The sequence below is a fragment of the Parasteatoda tepidariorum genome, chromosome 10 (genome assembly GCF_043381705.1).
Source record: "Parasteatoda tepidariorum isolate YZ-2023 chromosome 10, CAS_Ptep_4.0, whole genome shotgun sequence".
NCBI classification, from domain to species: Eukaryota; Metazoa; Arthropoda; class Arachnida; order Araneae; family Theridiidae; genus Parasteatoda; species Parasteatoda tepidariorum.
Genome location: NC_092213.1, coordinates 74,468,703 through 74,481,066, shown reverse-complemented (window position 1 = coordinate 74,481,066; position 12,364 = coordinate 74,468,703). Strand labels below are relative to the sequence as shown.

The window sequence follows — 12,364 nt, the reverse complement described above, 5'->3', positions numbered from 1 at the left end:
CTTCAATTTTAATATTTGTGAGAAAATGAAAATATTTGTGACCTGCATGAACCTCTTCAATATTTATTTGCTTGTAAAATCCACTATCTTCAACATTTGAGAATCACTTCTTCCAGTGGTGGATACTAAACCAGTAACTTTACATATTTATAGAATTTTTATAAAACTTTCATTAGCAGCCAATACAGCCAGCTTATGCTTTTTTTCGAAGAACTATTTTACAAGATTAAATTAACGACATTAAATTAGTAACTGTAGCTAATTAAAATTAACTTCACACAATTGTTATAACTTACACTTAGTTTCGTTCCCATAATTTGCACCTATATATAAGATTGATTTATTTGCATTTAGTGGTAGTCAAAATCACATTAAATAAAATTTATAAATCCAAGAATTAAAACGAAATTTATGAGATAAATAAATTTATAAGTGAAATGATTTGATTTAAATCTAAAGAGTAAATACGACGTTGAAGCCGTAGGCTACAATGCTTCAGAACTTTTGAAATACCTTCAGCGTAGCTCTGTTAATTGCTGATTATATATAGGATTCTCTGATAATCGATAATTTTTCATGCATTAAAATACAGATTTGACAACTGCTCCGGACACGCCAAAATAATTAAAAAAAAAACGGTAAATAAATACAAAGTAAATTTTGCAAATATTTGACTATTACTGCTTGCTTTTTATAAGGTGAAGCATTGCTTAAGCCATACCTGCCAACTCTCCCGCATTTTGCGGGAGATTTTATTTTCATATTTAAAGTGGTAGTAAATATATACTATATTTTCTTTTATAAATTTAATTTTTAAATGATTTTGATCACCACTATTCTTACAAAAATTAAGCATATANTTATACACGCTAAAGACGGGTCTAACAGAGATGCCAACTGCTCCGGACACGCCAAAATAATTAAAAAAGCGGTAATTAAATACAAAGTAAATTTTGCATATATTTGACTATTATTGCTTGCTTTTCAAAAGGTGTAGCATTGCTTAAGTAATAAAAAAAAGTGGTGAATTATGTAAGCCTACGAATTATTTAGAAATAGTGGTGGATTAAAATCTACTAAATTGAATTTATTAAATCAAGAATCACAATTGATAAAATACAACTTTAAGATATACATTTGCTGTCCGGAGCAAGTTAGCATCCCTGAAAATATTATTTTAACTTAATAAGCGCACTTTTTGAACTGGCTAATATTAGAAGTTGTATTAATGAGTTTTCATAAATAATGTGTATTTTATAATTAAAAAAAAGTGGTAGTGAAAACTTATTTATTTCTGTTGAAAAAAGAATGAAAATGTTACAGTTTACTATCAGCTTTTTCTCTTCTCTAGGTAAGGTAAGTAACATTCCCGTAAAAATAACTCCAGTTTCAAATTGAAGATCAACAAAAAAAGTAAAATTATCTCAGAAAATATATATTCATTCTTCAAGTCAATCCAAATCAGCCCGACCTTCAGTGACAATTGTTCCATGTATGTTGGTTTTCCTTCTTCTCTGCCGCTTGTCATCTAAAAGAAAAACAAATTTGTTATTTTCTTCCGTGTCTGTTAGAGATACAAGCATGGGGGACGTTAATCATTCTGTTTAAAGTGTTGAATGGTCAGGGTCGAGTTCTAATATAATAAATGCAAGAACAACCTTTCATCGAATTCAGAACATTACGTAAATTTTTTTTATTATTTTTAACATTTCGGTCTGTTATGAGGCTCTCTTGTCAAATTTTATGTCATTGCGTGTTTAATGTTGCTTTTTGATCAGCTAAATACTAGTAATTTGTTTTAATTTATGCCTATTAACTGCACGGTGTATTATAGCCATTGAAACGGAACGCCGTGTTTAAGATCTTTTCATCTATCTAATTGTATTGTTAATGTCAAATAATGTCACATTTTTACAGCAAAATAAGGAGAAATACAGTTGCTTGTTGTTGTACGTATTTACCATACCTGCCAACTCTTCCGGATTTTCCGGAAGATTTCATTTTCATATTTAAAGTGGTAGCAATACTCAGGTTATTCCAATTAACTTTTTGAATTATAATGATAATTATAAATCAGTTTAACCACCATTACATATAAATAATTACAATAAATATATCAAAGCATAATAATCCTTGCGCAAGCGAATTTCAACGTGATCAAAATATAAATAATATTTTTGAGTCAGATTGTTTTTCGTTTATTGTATTACAACCACTCTGAAAATCCATTCTCGGAAAGAGTGAAAGTTGGCAGGTATGATTTACCAATAATTTTCAATTTAGAGCAGCCTCAGGCACACAGTTGAAAAATCAGTATCAAGTAAATTCTTATTATGCTTATTAAGCCGAATTTAGACCTACTTCAATAGCCTTTAAAAAACTTGTTCATCATATTTTGATTTTTTCCTGGCATTTTATCGTAGTAAATCTGATAATTTTTTTAACGATCTGTTTGAAACATTAATAATTACTAATGTATAGTCTCTCTGTGAGTAATTAGTCGCTACGTTTGAAGACCTTTGTCAGAGAGATGCCAACTGCTCCGCACACGCCAAAATAATTTAACACTAGAAAGACTGAAACTTAGTATATACCAATATTGCCCAAAAGCAGTCAAAATGACTGGATTGTAAAAGTATAAATAATGTGTAAAGAAATTTGTTTAAAATTAATATTTTTTTTATGTTATTTACAGTTATATAGCAAGTTATCAGTAAATATTAACAATAAAAAAATTATATGTTGTGCAAAATTCTAAGAAATTGTGTCATCATATACATTGCTTTTCTAATTGAAATTAAAAGGCAAATCTAGCGTTAAATAACGGTACATAATAACTACAAACTAAAAGTTACAAATAATTGATTAATTTTGTTTGCTTTTTTAATAGGTTTAGCATGACTTATCTATACTTGCTTGATGCTTGATATGGATTGTAGCTCGGTGTTTGGCGCGAAGCATGACTTATCTATAGCATGACTGATCTATACTTGCTTGATGCTTGATATGGATTGTAGCTCGGTGTTTGGCGCGAAGCGCCACTTACCGATTCGTCTATACTGGGTAGCATTATGCTCTCAGGTCATTGGGTAAAGTCATATGTTAGCAGAAATGTAGGGGGAGTTCCCCCATCGTTAAAAACATTAAAAATAGAAACAGGAAAAACAAAATAACAACAATTGGATATGATAACATGAGTTGATATGATATAAATTGAATTAAAAGTATTTACAAAAATATTTACATTATTATTTACAAATTTATGTTATACTACATATGTCCTATATACAGTAATGGCTCTGTTAAAACAGTGACCCGGTCGTCCTGGTATCACCACTCGTACCGGGTTACTCACTGTACTTAAGTTAATGGAGCTATGGCTTACCCAGATCGGACCCCGAAATCGGAGTTACTCCTTCACCGGGTTTGCCATAGTCCAGTGGTATGCTGTGTGTGTATATGTATCTTATTTTTTATATAACTTTGAGATTGTGCAGTCTGATAATAAGAATGCCGTTAGTGGACTATGATTACTGTTTTCCTTAATGAGATCAAGGTTAAAGATTTGCTTGAAATTGGAGGTATTGCACTCTCTAGCGTCGCTGAAGAATTTTGTATTAAGTTTAGCCATATAGCAGTTAATATCCTCTATTTTGAGATCTTTTCTTAAGAGTCTGTTGCTAATTGCTTTAGGGGCACCGGTCATGTATCTGAGAATTTTGCCCTCCGTTTTTGATAGTTTGTTTTTTAAATTGTTACTGATTGTGGTTAACGCTGGGCAGGCATAAGTTAAAATTGGCCTAATAGCCTGTAAGTATATAGTTCTTTTATTGGCTAAGTTAAGTTTTGAGTCTTTATTGAGAATTGCTTTTAGTGCGAAATACGCACCTTTAGCTTTTCTTATGGTTTCATTGATATGTTTGCTCCAGTTTAGATTTTGTGAGATTGTGACACCAAGGTACTTGGCATGCTTGACTGGCATTATTTTAGTATTGAATAATTCAATTGAGTGTGAGTTGTAGTTGTATTTCTTGTTGTTAATTATGATCAGGTTACTTTTGTCTGGATGCAGTTTAATTCTCCATTTGGAGCACCAAACTTCTACCTCTTTAAGTTTATCTTGTAGAAGGTCTACTGCCCTCTTGTGACTTATCTATACTTATGTGGTGAATTATATAACACTTCAAATTATTTAGAAATGGTGGTGGATAAAAGACTAATAAATTGAATTTATTGAATCAAGAATCGCAATTGATAAACTACCACTCGAAAATACTTATTCGCTGTCCGGAGCAAGTTGGCATCTCTGCTTTGTAATTGCCTCTGCTTTGCCGCCCCATTTTGGAATGACGTTTCCAGTATCACCAGTAGTATTCAGCATCACCAGTATTCTCTAGTAATCGAATATAACTATCTTTTAGCTAATGAATCGTGAATTCATTAGTAGTATAATTTTACTGTTATCGATCCACTAAACAGCTTCGGAATTTATTTATGACTCCACCTACTTTGAAATGTAACAACTAGTTAGGTGCAAAATTTTTGACCTAAATGTAGCAAATAATTTAAGTTTTCATTTCTTTTGATCCTGATGCAGAGATGACAACTTGCTCCGGACAGCGGACGTGAATGGTAGTCTTTTAATGTATCATTCTTGATTTAGTAAACTAAATTTATAAGGTTTTACTCACCACTACTTCTAAATAATACAAAAGTTTACGCAATACGCCATTTGATTACAGTTAAACCGTGTTGAGACTCTTAAAAACTAATAGAATTAATTGTAAATCTACAAGTTTCAGTTAGTTCTCTACTGTTTTTATTTTGAAAATATTTTGCCAAATCCTAAGCAGTTAGCATCTCAGTTCTTTGTTCAATCAAAAATATTTCAATAAAAGAAATATTAAGCAATAATTTAAAGCAATTTTCAACCGATAAAATTAAAAAAAAAATCTTACTTAATAATCGATGAAAGAATATATTTTAAAAAAGAAAGTTATAGTAACATGCTATAATGAGGAAAAACTGCGCCATTTTTTTAGTGGCATGAAAAGAATAACGTTACATTTTTTATCGTTTGAATCTCAAATACATAAAAATTCTTTTTAAAAAAAGTCTTAATTTTCTTCTCAGAATAGCACACGAAGTAACTTTAAATGCGCAAATGTAAAAGAATACTTTTTTCGAAACGAAGCAAAAGCTGATAACACATGAAATCATCGAAAGAAATACCTCGGAATTTCAAACTTGGAAAGCAATATGGGAAAAAAAGTACGATTTCAGCAAACGATTTAACAAAAACGTTTGACATAAAAAAAGAACTTCATGCGGAAGTAGTGTTCTGGGAAACTCCGGACAGGTGAGATTTAGAACGGAAGTTTGAAGCGTCTGGATATTTTTTCCTTCATCTTCTGTGTGATTCGTACTTGTTTCACATACTAGGGGTATAAAAAAAAAAATCCTCATTGTTGCCCCTTTAGGGGGCATTTTTTATGAACTCGTAGAATTTGTAGTTTCGAGTGTTATCTTTTGCTGCGGTGTTTAAAAGTCGTAAATTATTTATCAATAGATTTCTACTCCTCGTACTTCAACTACAGAACAAATACCAGGTACAAAATTGAAAATGTTTATAATTTTCAATTTTCCTCAAATTTTGCATCTTGTAATTTAAAATTACATATTTTAAAATAACGTAAAAAATATCATATTAAATAGTTGAATTTTATTTCAACCATTAACAATAACTATAAAACAAGTAATGAAACAATACAATAATAAGTTTTAGACATTTTTTAATGGAATAATCTTAGGATTAAAGAGTATTATAATTGTGTGCAAAACGTTTTTAAATCTCTTAATAAGTTCTCGAGGCATGAAGTGTTCAAAAAGTCAAAATATCATTAACCGTTAGCACTCAAATTATTTTAAACTCCTATTTAAACTAATGTAAGCACTAAATTATATAAAATTACTAATACTAAATGCATAATTTAAAATTGATAAACAACTTGATTTATTAGGACATAATTTCGATTTATATATACAAAATATTTACATTTATTCAAAGTTTGAAATTAATTCATTAATTAGCTATTTAAAAGACCTGTTCATTTTTTTTCTAAAATAGAAAAAGTGGTAGTACAAGTTTTTCATTACTGAGGTTTTACATAAACAACATGGTGCAATCTGCTTTATAATATAGTAATAATATAAACATTTATATTTAGATTTGAAATCAAAGCAATGCTCAAGTTTTTAGCTCAAATATTAAATAATTATACGAAATGTATAGTTGGTATAGCTTTTTCTTCTTGTGTTTTCCAATAGCGACCAGTAGGTGGAAATTATTGGGTTAAATTAACGTGAATAATTGTACAAAATATTAATACAAAATGTATAGCTGGTATAAGCTTGTTCGTAAAATCTTTGTTCTTGTGTTTTTCTTTTAACGACCAGTTAGTGGAAATTATTGGGTTAAATTAACGTGAATAATTGTACAAAATATTAATACAATATGTATAGCTGGTATAAGCTTGCTCGTAAAATCTATGTTCTTGTGTTTTTTTAATAACAACCAGCAGGTGGATATAATTGAGTTAAATTAACTTGAATAAAGACAGAAGATGGAAATAAATATTTATCAGACTTTATTTGATCATTAAAGTTTGATAATTTCTAGAGTATTTGGTCATTATGCAACTTGATTTATAATTTCCACATGCATTTTACACCTATGCATTTTAGACTTTTTCCGGATTTTCCGAAAGATTTCATTTTTACACTTAATATTGTTAGCAAAACTTTCGCATTCACGCTTGATTTCAGTTTTAATAAATTCAATTTATTATGACTTTAAGTAACATTATAGCTAATTAATTTAAACGACGTAAATGTGGAAGATCGGCTAGTTGTATTATTGTGTTTAACACGTTCACGCCGGGGTGACCCACCGGTGGGTCACGCTAGACTGTCTCATCTTGGCGGCGCACCAGAGTAAAAACTTCTTAGCGGATAATGACTATCTATTAAAATTTTAATAACTTTCCATTTCACATGTATAATATTTTTTTTGTCTTATTTCTTCTTAAATTCCACACTTTCAGTAAAATCTGTTTTTTTTTTCTTTTCTTTTTTTTTTTTTTAATATTTAGGTTGGAGTGGAGCTGGACCAGTGGCCAAGTCCTGGGCTATATGGTTAAGGGTTTTCATAACCTAGGTACATGCTCAGGGCTTGGAGGAAAGAAAAAAAAAAGAAAAAAAAAGAGTAAAAACTGGTAACAAATAAATTTCATATTTTAATTTTTTTCCAGGAATAATAAAAATCCATAACTACCAATTGTTTTTAACGGATGCAATTTTTACATTGAAATGCTTCTTCGCCGTGATAAATTAATTTCCTTACAGTGAATTGTTATTGTTGAGAATCGATTAACTCATCCCGAATATTATCTAATACTGAAATAGTTCTTCTACCAGCATTTTCTCTTTTCCCGTACCAGTATTTTCACTTTTCCCGGCGTGAACGTGTTAATAAAAATTTGCATTTGTCTACATATCATTTCAATAATTATTTTATTAGCACTAAGAAAACACTTTTTGTAATTTATAAAAGTTGACTAATAAAGAATAGCGGAGTTCACACATAGAGTTGAGTTTAAAAATACATTTACTTAGAATTAATAAAATATTCTGGTAGTTAGACATAAATAAATTGAATTTTTTGCAAAATAATATTTCGATCGATTGTTAAATTTACCATGTGAGTAAGAATTCTGTGACAGCATAATAAACAATTTCAGGGAATAAAGATTCGATCTTAATTTATCCTTTTTTTTCTTTGCATAACCGATCTCTTTCTTGATATTAAAAAAACTATAAATCAGGTGATTATTTTCAAAGTTCAATAACCCAGCCCAACCGATAGTGGCGAACGGCTCAGATCTATGTCATACGGAAATGTAAATGTTGTGATACTTTGGATTAATAAACTCTTATTTAATTTAGAACAAGGTTGCCAATAATATTATGACAATCTTAATATATGCTGAAAAAAAAGTAATTTTTCATTTATCACTGCTTTATACATACATATATTACAGCAATTTGTTTTGAAAAGATAAAGAACTGGTAAAAAAAAGCTTTTTATTTTACTTATTTTTCTGAAGAATAAAGTATCTATGGCTATCACTGCATAATGATAGTGCTACGTACTTAATGATAAAATCAGAGTTGCTACAATCTGACAAATTTCTTTAAGAATTAGCTTACCAGAAATAATTTGGATATTTTAAGATGCTAGTCTCGACCAAAAAAATATAATGCGTTTAACTCATGACATATGTAATTGAAAGAGGTGAATTATATAAGCATACGAATTATTTGAAAATAGTGGTGGATAAAAATCTATTAAATTGAATTTATTAAACCAATAATCACAATTGATAAACTGCCACTTTAGAATATATATTTGCTGTCCGGAGCAAGTTGGCTTCTCTGAAGGATGCATAAAGCGACAGGAATGTTTTCGTAGGGTTCATAATTATTATTAAATAATTATTGAAATGATAATTAAACAATTATCGAAAAAGAATTTACAATAGGTATAAAAGGAGTCTTGGTGTCAGGGGGAATAAAGCGTTCGCCTCCCATAGTTCCAGATTCGAATCCCAGCAGTGGCTGGCTGGTAAGAATTCTGCCCCCGGCTCGTACCAACCCCCGTGCCGACATAAAATATCCTCAGTTGTAGAAGGATCATGGGTTAGGATTCTTTTCCTGTCGGGCTAACCGTGGTAATGCATGAATCTTGATTTTTAAAGTATAAAAAGGGAAGAAAAAAGACAATTTTTCAACTAGCTATAAAAGTGAATAATTCAAACATTAATATATACGATCTATTAGTTATCAGGGGTTGCCAAACTTTTTTGATCATCGACCCCTACATAATTTTTCGAAATCTCCATCGACCCCCATAAAAGTAATTTTCTGTTAATTAAAATAAAACTCTATTAGATACTGTGTTTGTACATTTATTTTATGATTTTGAACATTTATTAAAGTAATAGTACATAGTGTAACAATAGTTTTATGAAAAATATATTAATGTTGAAATATAAATACCTTAATATTTATGAAATAATAAGTAATTATAAGTAAGTAGAAATAATAAGTAAAGTAACTACGGATTTATTGCTTCTTAATCAATGACATGGGTGTGCCTGGTGTTTTTTTTTCTTCAAGGTTCGTTATATTGGGTTCAAAATTGGTCAATTTTAATCTTAAATCCCCTCGAAACTCCACATTTAATTTATTTCTGTTCTTAGTTAAGATTGAATTTACGTGACTGAAACCGGCTTCAACCATATAGGAACTTGGAAATGCTATCATAAATGGCTGAGCTATTTCGTAAAGTCTTACATATTTTTGCATTATATTTATATTTGTCCAAAATTTGCTTATTGTTAAATTTTTAAAAAGCGTCTTTGCTTCAAATCCCCATAATAATTCAGCAAGCTCATCTTGCAGGTTGATGTCCACGTTTTCAATTTGAGCAGAAAATGGCACAATAATCCAATCAGGGATGTCAATGTTTTCCAAATCAACAAAACGCAGTTTAAAATCGTCGCTCAATTTTTGAAGATTACCTGTATATATTTCCAAGTCTTCTTCTTTTATTTCTAATTGTCACGGATCTGAAAAATACTGATAATCCTTCGACCAATCGACCCTTCCGGTTCGGATCGACCCCCTGGCTCAGATCGACCCCCGCTTATGTTAAATAGACCCCTGGGGATCTATATAGACCACTTTGGCGACCTCTGAGTTAGATAATATTAGTTTTACAACCACTTTTTAAAATCGTTCCCAAAAACAGTATAAGTTTGCAGCTGCACCAATATGGCAAAAAAGAAGAAATAAATGAAATCAGAGCATTTTAATAATTGTTTTATTTTTTTCAGTTGCGTCTTTTCATCTGCTTTCCGCTGAAAATTTCAGTGTTTTTAAAAATAAAACTTTGTTTTAAATTCGGAATGTTTAGTCACCAGATGATTTCCGAAGCGTTTCGGGTTTTTTTTCCAAATATTTTTTAGAATTATAATTTTTTTTTAATTTTTTCTTTTTACAGTAACAGAGAGGCCAACTACTCCGGACACGCCAAAAAAAATAAAAAACGGTAAATAACCACAATGTAAATTTTGTAAATATTTGATTNAAAAAAAAAAACGGCACATAACTACAAACTAAATTTTGGCACTAGTTGACTATTTTCGCTTGCTTTTTAAAAGGTATAACAAGACATAACCAGAGATGCCAACTTGCTCCGGACAGCAAATATATATTTTAAAGTGGTAGTTTATCAATTGTGATTCTGTGTTTAATAAATTCAATTTAGTTGATTTTTATCTATCACTGTTTCTAAATAATTCGTAGGCTTATATGATTCATCACTTCTGAGCAGTTATGTCTTGCTATATCTTTTAAAAAGAAAAAATTGTCAAATATTTGCAAAATTTACTTTGTAGATATTAACCGTTATTATAATTATTTTGTCCTGTCCGGAGCAGTTGGCATCTCTGCACAATGAACGAACGAACTCTTTCCTTGCAATCAAGTGCTAAGGCGTGTTAGCACTAATTGAAATTATCAGAAGTATACTTTTTCACTTTTTAATAATTAACTTTTACATTATTAACTTTTATTCTTAATGATAGGTGGTAGTCATACATATGTAATTATTTGTAATAAATAGTTTTAGAACTCGTTCTATGTTTGAGAATTATCGTATTATTTAAGTTTTCTGGGGTTGTAATAATTTGATTTAATGTTGTTAGTAATTTAAGTTTTATTTTTTTCTTCAGAAAAAAATTTTGTGTTTATTTTGCAGAGGTATATTATATAATTTTTTAACGACATTATAGCCCTTTCGACTTTACTATCATTAAATTGCTATAGAGTGACATTAAGAATAAAGACTACTAGACAGAACTAGTACTAACTAACTAATCATGTTTTTCAGAGTACCTATCCATGAATGGATATCTGCTCTTTCATCAAAATTGAAGAATATGTGGTGGAAGGGAAGGGAGGTGCTGCATTAACATTAAGTTAAATCTCAGAATGAACAATAATTGATAAAATCAAGTCTGAGTCAAACATAAAAATAAATCGCAAGTTGATACATAATAAAGGGAACAAATTGAAGATTAAGAAAAAATATTTACACTATTTACAAAAGGGGGAAGACTCCCTGTGAAATTAAGTAGCAATGGTGAAATTAAGCATTTTTGAGCAAAAGGTAAATCATTTTATTTCACTAGACACTTCCTCGTCACCATTCACCATTTTTTTCCACTAAAAACTGCGCTTCTTTAGACAGAATCATAATAGTATTCTAATAAGAACATAAGTTTTCCACTTCAAAAGATTGTAAAGTTATTACAGCTGTATTTTGCCTGCAGGTGGGCATAAAGAGAATCACCATATGGATTAGGAAACAGTTGTTTCAATAATTTTGCTTCCATTTTTTTCAAAGCGCCTATTTGCGTTGGATTAGTCACGTTCTTTATTATTTTGTTTCGTCCAAGTAGGACAAGGAACTTTTTCTGCTAGGGGTGGAAGGGAGGGAGGCATAAAAATATTGAAATCAACCAACAGTCAAGTTGAATCCGACGCTAATTTTACATAGCTACAAACTAAATGTGCAAATATTAGACAGATTTCGCTAGTTTTTTTAAAGGTTTAGCATAATATGTAGAACAAAGTGGTGAATTATATAAGCTTATGAATTGTTTAGAAATAGTGGTGGATAAAAATATACTACATTGAATTTATTAAACCAAGAATCAAAATTAATAAACTACCACTTGATAATACTTAATCGCTGCCCGGAGCAAGTCGGCATCCCTGTGTATATAAATAAAACTATTTTTGTGTGTTCTATATTGCATTAATTTTTTCAAACCATTTTAGTAGCGATAATAATATAAAAAAAACTACAAATTTACTTGAATTATGTGTTTCTAATAATCTTGGCTTTACCGGTGACCCCCAAAGCATTCAACGTGTTAAAGGCTATATCGTGTTGATTCAACTTATTTCAAAATTTTTTAAGGTATGTCATTGAAGAGAAGTCAACTTGAAGAGAAGTCAACTTGAAGAGAGACCAACTTTTTATTCTCCTCTGAAAATTCCTTCCAAATGACAGCAGGACTACCAACTTTCTACACTTTATGTAAAAATTTGTTCTAGTGGTAGGTAAGTTCATGTTTTAATGTATTATATTTTTTTTATACATTTAAACTTATTTTCGTCACCACTATACACAAATGATTTAAACGTTAACCCTTTCGCGCCGACTGTCACAAAT

The 12,364-nt window shown here is 30.0% G+C and overlaps 1 long non-coding RNA gene across 1 annotated transcript in view; it reads right to left on the bottom strand.

Moving 5' to 3' along the window:
* Nucleotides 1-1,274: 1,274 nt before the first annotated feature.
* The window catches only part of LOC139426644 (uncharacterized), a 31,644-nt gene continuing 20,554 nt past the window's right edge, over nt 1,275-12,364 (bottom strand). Inside the window, exon 2 of the long non-coding RNA XR_011637869.1 lies at nt 1,275-1,528. This is a non-coding gene — a long non-coding RNA (uncharacterized lncRNA). The remainder of the gene's footprint in view (nt 1,529-12,364) is intronic.